The sequence below is a fragment of the Amborella trichopoda genome, chromosome 5 (genome assembly GCF_054954075.1).
Source record: "Amborella trichopoda isolate Santa Cruz 75 chromosome 5, AtrichopodaSantaCruz75HAP2 v2.0, whole genome shotgun sequence".
In the NCBI taxonomy this organism is placed as follows: Eukaryota; Viridiplantae; Streptophyta; class Magnoliopsida; order Amborellales; family Amborellaceae; genus Amborella; species Amborella trichopoda.
The window spans coordinates 23722149-23734752 of record NC_142340.1 but is presented as its reverse complement, the minus strand read 5'-3'; positions in this window follow the sequence as shown (position 1 = coordinate 23734752).

Genomic DNA, 12604 nt, shown 5'->3' with positions numbered 1-12604 from the left:
GTTCATGAGATAGTGGGAGTAAATCATCATTTATCAAATTAGAATTGAATTTGTTAGCTCTATAATTATCAATGCACATTAAGAAAGTGAGAGAAATTATTGATCTAGCATGTTAGACTATGTTGGACTAATTTTAATTTTTATGATGATAACCACATATTGAGAATAGTGAGAGCCATTATTGAATAGTTTGATAACGTCATTGATTTGAAACCTATTGAATATGTCAAAAGGAAATGAAATTATATTTCTTTCTTTTATTATTGTTAAGGTTGAGACGACTTAAAGATTTCTTTATATATATAATAATACCAACAACTTTATCAAATTATTATTGTTTTTTATTATTTTGACCTATGATCTGAATATGACCTTTGAACTTAAAAACCAGTTGTGAACGACATATTTAAGAAACAAGCGAAAGCAATAGGCCTCTTTCTCTTGGCTAAAAGATAGATGTAAAGAAGCTTCAACGTGTTGGTGAATAATTGGTAAGGTATATGAGAAATCCCATGTAGGTAGCATGAGGCGGTTGTAACACTTCAAAGACCCAGTAGTCTTTTTTAGCTGATGATACCCCTTTCCTTTTATATATTTGGATCATGAATCCTCTCACATCTTTTCTTTATTACTATATTTCAGTAAAATATATGTGTCCTTATAGAGAGTAGGATGAAGACTGAAATGGTTTGGAGTAAAGCTTTGGAGGGAAAGAAGGTAGATGGTGTGGGTGGGAGTTTTGATGCTTCTGCGGATCTTTTCTCTTCTGTGGTGGTGGTTGATCGGGTAGCTTGAGAGCAGCCTGATATCAAAACATGGTTCTTTCTATCTGGATCGTTCTCGCCTCCCATTGCCGATTTCTTTGGGCTTTCAGAATGGACCCAGAGGTGCTAGAATTTATCCCACCGGCCTGATGTTAAGATTATTGGCTCTAACAAAGTTGTTTTTAAGCTTCCCTCGAAAGAGGAAGTCGAGAGAGCCCTTTCTCATAGATTTTGTAGAGTCAGATGTAGTCTTCTGTCATTAGACAACTAGAAGGCAGTTGATCATGCTTCCTTTATGTAGACACAATTAGTTTGGGTGATACTATGGGGTCTTATGTTGTCTGCCTGAAATTTGGCTATTATTAAAAAGATAGCAGGTCAGTTTGGGTTGTTTCGGCATCTGGACTGGGACTCCTTTCTGAGCCCCATCTGTCGGTTCATGCGTGTCAAAATCAGCAAATGTTATTGTGTCGCTCTACCTAAGAAAATCCTTCTAAGCATTAAAGAGGAGTTCTTTGAGGTCCTAGTCTCTGATGATACTGTTTTGAGTCCCCTGACGAAGGTTGCGACTATTTCTACAATGGAGGCCAAGACGAATGGGTTGAAGGAGAGGCTTGAGAAGATGATTGAACGTGGTTCGCCATAAGTCGTGATAGAGAAAGTCCGGGAGGTGGAGAAATTTCGGGAGAAATGGAAAATTCCAATTTCAAAATTCACTAACTCCCAAAGTCATTAAACGCTGGATTCTGACTGGTAGATTCCCGGAGTCATAAGAGGGTTTCTCGGAACGTTTTCTTCTTCAGCCGACGGTTTCCACGCTGGGTAGGAGTTTGGGTAAGGAGCAAGCTAAAGCACCCTTTTTGGGTAAATTGCAACAGTGGGTGCAGAACGCCCCAGTTTCTGCTAATTCTAATAATAGTATTTCGGTAGGAGCACCCCATCTTTCTCTTAAAAAAGATGCACAAATCAATGATCTAACAGTGGAAGTGAGTCCCAAAGTGGGTGATATTAATACCATATTTTTTGAGAAAGATTGCCTTGTAAATGTGGCGATAGACTCCCTTTCCTTTGATGGAAATTTTTTTTTACTTAAAGAACTTTTATTCTTTGTCCTGTCTTTGGAAAGAACTGGAGTTGAAAAGGCAGTTGTTGTTTGTTCTGGTAAGCCTGGTTATCTTATTGTGCCGGCTTGCTCAGAAGAAGATCTTGAGGAGGTGTTTTCATCAACGCTTTCATCTCTGTTGTTGGCGATTTGGTGGAAGCTAATGATGCATCCTCTTCCTTTTAGACTAGCGGCAACTAAGGGTGTGGGGAAGAAGTCTAGAGCTCGCTTCGACCCCTTGTTGATTGACCCTCTCGCTATTATGGCTGTAAAAGATGATGAAATTGCTACAAATCTTATGCCCCTTGCAGAAGAACATTCTGTGAGTGATGATTCAATGTATGGGGACATGGTTGTCTCAGAATTTGCGGTGGCTATCCCCCTGAATGTCTTACCTTAGGAATTGAATCAGCCTTTATTCATGAATGTCGAGGAGTCCCCCTTGGTGGAAAAGTTGTTGGATGATATGGGTATGGATGATGAGCCCTTAAGTGTAGTGATGGAAGAGATAAAGGTGCGTCTTCGAGTGAGGATTGCTGTGATCAATGAAAAGGGGGCAGTAAAAAACAATGCTAATGAGGCTAATCTGGACCTGGTTGTTGTTTCTAAGACCCCTGCGAAAGACATTATAAGAGAGAAGAAGAGCATGGTTGTTGTGAAGGGCAGTCTCTCTTCAGCAAGACTTCAAGCCCGAGGTATTATCAAAGGTGGCTCGTCGATGGCTGTGATTGCTTTTCGTGATCCTACTGTAGTGGAGGTGGACTCTTCTTCAAATTCTTCTTCTAGTGATGATGTGCGGGATGTTGCACTGATGATGGAGGATCTATACTTTGGATTTGGTTCTGATAGACCAGGTTCATCCTCTAACCCTCCCCTTTATGCTTTATGATGAATGTGTTATCTTAGAATGTAAGGGGTTTAGGGCACCCTAGCAGCAAAATGAATGTTTTTTTTCCTAGTTTTTAAGTATAAACCAGTGATTTTGGTTTTGCAAGAAACAAAACTCCCTAGCCCTAATGTTTCAAGGGTTCGAGAGATTAGGGGTTCTGGCTCTATTGACTTTTGTGGTATTGATGCGTGTGGTGCTTCTGGTAGATTATGGGGGTCCTCTGGGATCCTGTGGTTCTCCAAAATTTTGAAACTGTTAAAAGGGATAACTTTTTATTGTTGGGCTTTTGTGGTCCAAAAGTAGGTTTTCAGTAGGGTTTCGTGAATGTGTATGGACCCTCGGTCTTGAATTTAAAAGAAGCTTTTCTCTCTGATTTGAACTCTGTCATTCAATCTTTTTTTTTTCCTATGGTGTGTTGTGGGGATTTTAACTTCATTCGCGAGCTAGATGAATGCTTAGTTGATACGCCTATTAACAACTCTATGAGACTATTTAATAGGTTTATTGAGAACAATTCCTTTGTGGAACCCCCTATTACTGGTTCAAAATTTACTTGGTCTAACAACAATGTCAATAATTTGTCTATGTCCAAATTAGATCGATTCCTATTATCGTTGGAGTGGCTAGAAGAATTCATTTATCTATTGTTAAGGCTCTGCCCAGATTGTCATCTGATCATTGTCCTATACGTGTTTGTTAAAAGGGAGGCCAAAACCTTTCAGGTTAGATGTAGGACGGTTGGAGGAATATGAGGTAGCCGATTTGAGTATAGGGACATGGGTAAACACTGTAGTGGAAGGAACTTTGGATTTTCAATTGTACAGTAAGCTGCTAAATATCAAACACAAACTGATTGCATGGAAGCGAGACAATAAATTTGACAGTAAGGCCAACATTGATGGGATATTATCTGATATTGAATTATTAGATCATAGTACCCAATTGTTTGGAGCGCTTTCTGAGAAATGTTTTCTAGATCGATGCTTGAAACTTAAAGAAGTGGAGGAATTGCGTAGATCAGAGAAAGTATATTGGAAGCAAAGATCCATAACTAAGTGGTTGAAAGAAGGGGATCTTAATACAAATTTTTTTCACACGATTGTAAGTGCGAAAAGAAGACAAAATGACTTTTATCGATTATCCATTCATGAGATTGATCTTGAAAATGATGCTACCATTGAAGGTGCAGTGATTAATCATTTCAAAAAGGCTTTTTCTAAAGAAATACGAGTAACCCCTTCTTTAAATAGAGTCCCTTTCCGGTAGAGATGAAGAATCTGTTTGAAAGAGAGCTTACTAGTGAGGAGTTACAAAAAGCAGGGTTTGCATTGCCTGAGGATAAGGCGTCATGACCTGACGGTTTTCCTTTAGCTTTCTTCTATAGATTTTGGAATTTGGTTAAAGGAGAATTACTGGAGTTGGTTAAAAGTTTTATGTTAAGGGGGAAAATTTTTAAAGGGGTAAATTCTACTTTTCTGGCTTTGATTCCTAAGAAGTCTGTGATCTCTGACATTTCATATATGAGACCGATTAGCTTACTTACCAGCCTTTACAAGATTATTGCAATTTTTTTTGCAGAAAGGCTGAAAGTAGTTCTTCGCGTTCTCATCTCTAGTACTCAGTCAACATTTATCCAAGATTGCCAAATGACTGACAGTGTGTTGGTAGCTCAAGAATGTATCCACTCTAGAGTTTTGAGTAAGAAGCCGTGTATTTTGTTTACGCTGGATATGGAAAAAGCTTATGATCTAGTGGAATGGGGAATTCTTATAAAAATTCTCAAGGTTATGGGGTTTGGTGATAGATGGAGAAGCTGGATTTATAGGCGTCTTTCTTCTACTCAATTCTCAGTCTTATTTAAGGGAAGCCCCATTGGCTTCTTCAGTGCTTCTAGAGGTTTGAATCAAAGGGACCCCCTATCTCCTTTTTTATTCACTATTTACATTGAATCCTTTAGTTTGATGTTATGTAGGGTGGAAAGTTTGGGTCATTTTGCAGGATTTAATAATTTTTATTTGTATTGTTATCTCCCATCTTCAATTTGTTGATGATACTTTAATTTTCTGTGATGCAGAGCCCTCCCAGGTTTCAAATATTTCTAGATTCTTGCAAATTTGTGAATTTACACTTGGCCTGAAAGTTAACTTTCACAAATCGCCCATGGTTGGTATTAGCTCAGAGGACATGATAGTGGATTTAGCAAATAGGATGGGGTATAAGGTTGGATCGTTCCCTCTCAGTTATCTTGGTCTAGGCTCTCCATTGCAATCTGGGATATTGTGCTTGAAAGAGTGCAAGTTAAGTTAGCTCTCTGGAAGCACATGTATCTGTCTTTAGGTGGAAGGGTGACATTATTATGATTTTCTTAGCTAATCTTCTGGTGTATCAGAAGTCTTTGATTAATATGCCCTCTTCTGTAAAAAAATTAGAAAAAATGAAGCGGGATTTTCTATAGGGTTCTAGTATTGAATAGAGAAAATTTCAATTGTTGAGATGGGATAGAGTTTGTACTCCGAAGAGAGAAGGGGATCTAGGCATTAGGAATATTAGAGTAGTAAATCAAGCTTTGATGTGTAAATGGTGGTGGTGTAGTCTTCATTTGCAAGATCATCTTTGGTTTAAAGTTCTTTTGGCTAAGTATGAGATAGATAAATTTGATGTATGGCTTGCCGGGGGGTGTTGGCCATTTTTAACTGTATGCCTATGGTTTCGGGTTACTTCAAATAGAATATAGGTTGTGGTAGGCGAGTTTCTTTTTGGCATCACAAATGGATTGGTGAATACCCTTTGACGTTAGTCTTTCCAGAATTATTTACGAGGGTAACTCGGCCTAATTTGAAAGTTAGTGAGGCTGTAGAGAGAAGGGGTCATCTTATGTCTTAGAATATTTTTCTGGCTTACAGTCACTTGAACAATGTGTTGCTTTTCCAATGGTGTGCATTGATGGAATTGCTAAATAAAATTTATATCTCATAGAGTGCAGAGGATGAAATGATATGGGAAATTGAGAGTGATGGAGTTTTCTCTGTTAAGTCATGCTATAACCTTTTATTTCATAATCGGTGGAGAAGGCCTTGCACTCATATTGCCCAAATTTGGAAATGGCCCATTCCGCATAAAGTTCAAGTTTTTATATGGCTGGCAACGATGAATAAAGTATTGACTATTGATAATTTGATCAAAAGGGGGAAAGTCTTGCCGCATGTTTGTTTGTTGTGTAAAGCTGATGGGGATCTGGTGCACACCTTTTTATTCAATGTTCATTCACTGTGAGAATTTGGTATTGGATTTTTGGGGTTTTAGGAATTAATGTGGTGCTTCCCCAATCTATGGAGGGGGTAGTCTCACAATTTGACCTTGCACATCTGCCTAAAATAGGGAGAAGTATTTGGAAAATTTCGAAAGGTGTTATCCTTTGGGAGGTATGGAAGGAAAGAAACAAAAGGACTTTTATAGGGACTTTTATGTCTTTGAAAGAATAATACATATCATCAAACTCTCTATTTGGTCTTGGTTGTCTGTGATAAAGGAGGTTGGGATATCTCCAAAGTCGATATTATGGCTCATCTTAGAATCTCTTCCTCCTTGGTAGTGTTAAAGTTAGACCAAGAAGCATTTGGATTGCACCATCGAATGATTGTTTGAAGCTGAACTTTGATGGTAGTTCGATGAGAACCTTGGTTCAGCCGTGATTGGTAGGGTTTTGCGAGATTGCTCCAGTAACATTCTTTTTTCTTATGTTGGTCCAATAGGCGTTCAAACAGCCAATTATGCTTAATTGAGTGCTCTACTTTATGGGGTGAAAATCTTCATTGATAGGAATCTTGGTAATAACTATTGGATTGAAGGGGATTCTTTGAATGTTATTAAATGGTGCAATAAGGAGTAGAAAATTCCTTGAGAGTTGCGCCCTATTTGGTTGCAGGTTATGGATTTGGTAGATTCTCTCTTAGTTTCCTTCACCCATGTTTATTGTGAAGCGAATGATGTGGTCGATGCCTTGGCTTAGGGTGGTGCTTTTTTACTTTCTATTGTTATTTTTAATAATGTAATTTCTTTTTTTTTAATTATTAATAAAATTTAGGAATATTTGTAAAACAAAATGATAGCATGAGGCAATGGCATATACAAAACCATTGAGGCAAAAAGTCCAAGTGTGGTGTTTGACCATATTGGCAGGGTATATATGATATCCCATGCAAGTAGCATAAGGCAATGCCATATACAAGGTTATTGAGGCCAGAAAATCTAAGTGTGGTGTATGACTACATAGGTACGGTATATGAGAAATCTCATTCAAATAGCATGATGTAATGAATATACAAAACCATTGAGGCCAAGAAATCCAAGTGTGGTGTTTGATCACATTGACAAGGTATATGGAAATCCCATGTAGAAAGCACGAGGCAATGCCATGTACAAGAAATTAAATGGCCTTCAGGTCAAGTGGGGGATGTTAGAAATATGGCATATCAGGCGTTTTTATCCTGGGAATTTATTTTTCAATAATGGTACAAAAGCCATATTGTATAGTATATGTAAAATCTCATGTGGTTGACATGAGGCAATACCATATACTAAGATCCATTTTGGAGCTTTTATAGAATATTGCACTAGAGGGAAAACCCAGTGTCATTGGAGGGAAAACCCAGTGATGTGCTTAGATTCTTTGTAAGAATTATTATTTTTTATATTATAGATGTACAAAATTATTTAATTTCTAAATATCTTTTATCAAGTTGTAGGAATGCTTGGATGACATCTTATTATGAGAGTCATTAGTGCACTAATGACAAGTTTAGATCATTGCATAGGATTAACAGTTTAGTGACAACTTGTTAATCATATTTGATTGTACTTAAAGAAATTAAGGCAAGAGTTATACTTGGATATCAACTCCTATAGACCATGAATATAAGAGTTATAAAATATAGTTCTCTATAAAAAGAGGTTAACCCCTCAAGTAGAGATAGAGAAGAATAGAAAAGAGGTGAAGGAGATTCACCAATAAGACTCTCAGGGTAGCTTGTCACTGGATGGCTTGGTCTATAGGATTTGGTATGGAATCTTAGGTCTCTCGGGTAATTTAATGACATATCCGAGTAAGTTATTTATTGATTTCAATTTTATTTTTTTATTATTATTTCCATTGGGACTAACATGCCACCCCCTTGGGTTTCTTATCTCTCTCTCTCTCTCTCTCTCATCTTAAGATCTCATCTCTCTTCCCTCTAAAGAGATAGGGGGACACCCCACTTAAGAGATCAAAGAGGGAGCAGTCGCCACTCACGCGGTCTAAGGCACTGAGGCCTTGATCCATATTGTTCCATTCTCTTAGATTTAGTTAAAAATTGTAGCCAAAGCTTTCCCATATTTCGCATATCTGAGATAGATCATTGATTATGTGCGTGATTGGAGGAAAAGACCTGGTGTGCGGTGTTTTAAGTTCGATTGAGGTAATCTTCTGACATTTTTACTGTTGTGCTTTGCAGTCTATCTATTTCTTGTAATTTCTTACTCCCATAGCATTATGTTATTTTGCTTATTGAATAAAAGAAATTTATAGTTAGTGTCAGCAAGTGAGAACCACTTTTGGTTATTTATTTGCTTACTTTCAGTTGAATTTATTATAATTGGACCATTGTAAGTATTCTAGTCGATGTGAAAAATAAAAATTTAAAATTATATACACTGTGTTAGATTACCTTGTCTAACTTTTAGATATTTCATTGTTGAAAACAAGGAGACATCCATGACTTTTTTGAGTCATAAACCACAATTTCACAAGACTCGAGCACTTTAATGTAATGAAATTTAAGAACTGGTAAGAAAATGTTCTCTTTTTGTTGACTACTCTCAAAGTGAGTTGTATAGTCACTGAATCTATGTCGGAATTGTTGCCACCAAACTTAAATTCCACCAAAGAGTAAAATTAGGCTTATAAAAAGTGGATGGAAGACAAACACATTTGCAAAGGCCACATTCTGAATACATTGGCAGAACATATACATGACATGCATGCATTAGTTCCAATTGCGAGCGAGTTATATAAGCTTCGTGAAACCAAATATCTTATAGAAGAATCCAGTAACAAAAATTTTCTCATTTTTAATTTTCTAAACTATAAAATCATTGAAAACAAGTCAATTCTTCCTTAAGTATACAACTTGTAATCAATGAACTTAAAGATTGTGGTATTCAATTAAATGGATCTTTCTAAGGAGGTGTTATAATTCACAAGCTACCCCCATCTAAGTATAAAAAAGAATCGAATCACAAGAAACTTGACCTTGATTTGGTACAAGAAAATCAAGACAAACCTTGTTGAGAAAAAAAATCAAATGCTCAAAATAACAACAGGACTTTCTTTCTAAAAGTCAAGAATGACAATTTTAAGGACCGAAAATCTAACACCAACAAAAAATAAAAGAAAAAGTTCATGTTTTGTATGTGGAAAACGGGACATCACTCAAGAGAATACTGATACAAAAAGGGCATAAAAATCCTAGAAACCAAATGAATATGAACCATAATAATTACTTTTTGGCAATAATTATTGAAGTAAACATGATCAATAAAGATAATTGATGGTGTGGTTGATACCAATACTACCATTTATATATCTAATAATAGAGATCTATTTAAGACCTTTGATCCAGTGGGTGATGGAAATTCAGTTAAAATTAGCACTCAAGATATGACCAAAATTCTTTGAAAGGGTACGATGGAAATAAAGTTTAATTTGAGCAAGGTTCTTAACTTAGAAAATGTGTACTGCATACCAAATTTGAGAAGAAACCTTGTGTCCATATATTTTTTCAACCAGGAAGGGCTTTAAAATGGTCATTGGGCTTAACAAACTTATTTTTATAAAAAATGGTGTATTTGTTAGCAAGGGTTACTCTTGCAAAGAGATGTTTAAGTATGATTTGTTTTAATGGAATAAATTAGTCTTTTTCTTATATTGTGACTTCTTGTAATATGTGATATGGTAGTTTAGGACATGTTTATTTGGTTTTTATTAAATCTTTGGTTAAGTTAAGAGTGATTTTTAATTATTAAAAAATTTTAATGAAAAATGTGAAGTATGTGCTCTAGCCAAAATAACTAAAAAACTACTTCCTACAGCAGAAATAAATACTGAATTGTTAGGACTCATACATAATTCTATATGTAATTTAAATAATGTTCTTATTAGAGGTGGGAAAATAAATTTCATTACATTTATTGATAATTTTTTTGATATACCTCTTTTATTTGTTTATATATAACGATAAAGCTTTTGATTTAAAGTTTTCAAAGCAGAAGTGAAAAATCAACTTAGTAAGAAAATTAAAATATTAAAAAGTGATAGGGGTGGAGAGTATTTATTAACTGATTTCAATGAATTTTGTGAAAATCATGATATTATTTATCAATTGACTACTCCTTGCACCCCTCAATAAAATGGGCTAGTAGAAGGGAAAAATAGAACTTTGGTAGGGATCAAAGTTCTATAAACTTGCTAAGGTGCGTAGCCACTGTAGCAGACTAAGCTAAGGCACAGAAAAGTTAAGCTAATGTGCGTAGCCACTATAGCTGACTAAGCTCAGGGAAGCAAAGCCTTGCTAAGCTAAGCAAGCAAATACATGCTGATGGTGAGTGTAATACAGTTAGTCGATTGAGAGTAGATTTCTGGTTCGATAGTGTCGAGAAGGCATTAACCACTGGAGACCGACTTTTTATAGTTAAATCTCTTTATGGACTTAAACAAGTGCCAAAATAACGGCATAAGAAATTTGACAATATGTTGATGTCAAATAGATTTAAGAGAAGTGATGTTAATAAGTGTAGATATAGTCAACAAATAATTTTTTATGTGTCATAATATGTTTATATGTAGAGGATATATGCTAATTTTTAGCACTAATATGAAAATTATGAGGAAACTAAGAGATTTCTCTCATCTAACTTTGATATAAAGGACTTGGAGAGGCTAATGTGATACTTGGTATCAAAATAATTAGATAAAAACGAGTTAATATCAACTAAATCTCACTACATAATAAAATACTCTATAAGTTTAAGGATACTGATAGTAAGCCAATCTCTGCCTGATAGATCCTCATATTATTTTTTTAAAAAATTAGGGGAGATGTATATCTCAAATTGAATATGTCAGGGTCATTAGTAGTTTAATGTATGTAATGAGCAGCTTGGGGCCTAACATTGCATATATAGTGGGCAAACTTAGTAGATATATAAATTGTCCTAGTATAGAGCATTGGGATGTAATTTCTCAAATATTGAGATACTTATAAGAAACTATCAACTATATCATATACAATGGGGGTTATCCAGGAGTGTTGGAAGGATATATTGTTATTAATTGGGACAAATAAATTTAGATTATTTATCAATATCTAGATGGATTTTTACATTAGCAGGTGGTGTGATATCATGGGGGTTAAATAAATAAGTGTATATTTCACACTTTACTATGGAGTCTTAAGTTATTGCTTTAAACTCTATAGGTAAAGAGGGAAAATGGTTAAATTTTTATTATACGACATTCTGTCAAAGCCAATACTTGCAATTATAATATATTGCGATAATCAAGCTATTATTAAGAGAGTCTGTAATGACGTGTATAATGGAAAGTCTACATATATTATATAAAGGCCTAACTCCATTAAAATTTTAATTAGAGATTGAGTGATTAATGTAGAATATGTAAGATCAAAGGAAATTTTGGCTGATCCTTTAACAAAAGGTCATGCAAGGGATGCCATTAGCAAGATGTTAAAAGGAATGGGGCCAGATCCTGTAAAGTAATCCACAGTGGGAACGCCACCAACCGACGAACAATGGACAAGTCTAATGATGACCTATATATTAGTAGGTTGAGTTATACTCTAAATATTACCTATCGTCTGTTTATAAGTCATAGTGTTTTATATACATGCCCATTCTTGATAGATACACCTATATAAGTATGATAGTGAAGCCGCTTCTTATCAGATGGGATCGTCTCTACAACACATATGAAATCGGAATTTAAGCACAAACCTAAAATGTGCTAGTGTAGGGCAATTTTCAGAGTATGGTGCGTAGTTAGGCAACCGTTACTCAGGAAATGCACAAACACTCCACCTTGCTTAGGTGATTACCCTTAAATAGAGCGTTTTAATTATTTATAAATAAAATATTCCAAGGGGTCATGGGATAGTTTGTTAATTACATTTACACCTCAACCAATTAAGGATAAAAAAAAACCTCAGTTTAATCGATTACAGATGGCAACAGTTGGAAAGAAAATGATACAATGTACTTCATTCTCATATGAAAGGCCTTCAGTCTTGCTGCATCTGCTTGTATGCCTGAATGTTTACTTTATACATGTCTCTGTGTAAGCCTATCTAGGCATTGTCTTAACGCTTTGAAGCATCCAAGCTTTTAGTCTATGCGTTGAAGCTTTGTCTTCTTTTTTTATGTTCTGGAGACAGGTAATCTTTTTATAGACTTGCACCGAACGGTTATCTTGACGTGCATAGGAAGTTAGTAATGCTCGCAGTGGAACTTATGGTAAGATTGTGTGATGACATTGTTGTATGGTATTTTTCACGTACTTGTATTCCGATACAAATAAAAGAGGAGGCAGTCGCGAGCTATCCCAGTAGGTACCAAGAATGCCTATGGACTACAGAAGCCCGTTAGTAAATAAGCCTAATTTTGGAGAGATTTGAAATGGTATTATCTTGGCTCCCAAAAACCATGAGAGGGTGGCATTTGATGCCCCAAAGGTGCACAACAAATCACACCTCGATTAGATAAAGATACAACAGAACAAGACGAAGTCTCAATCACAAT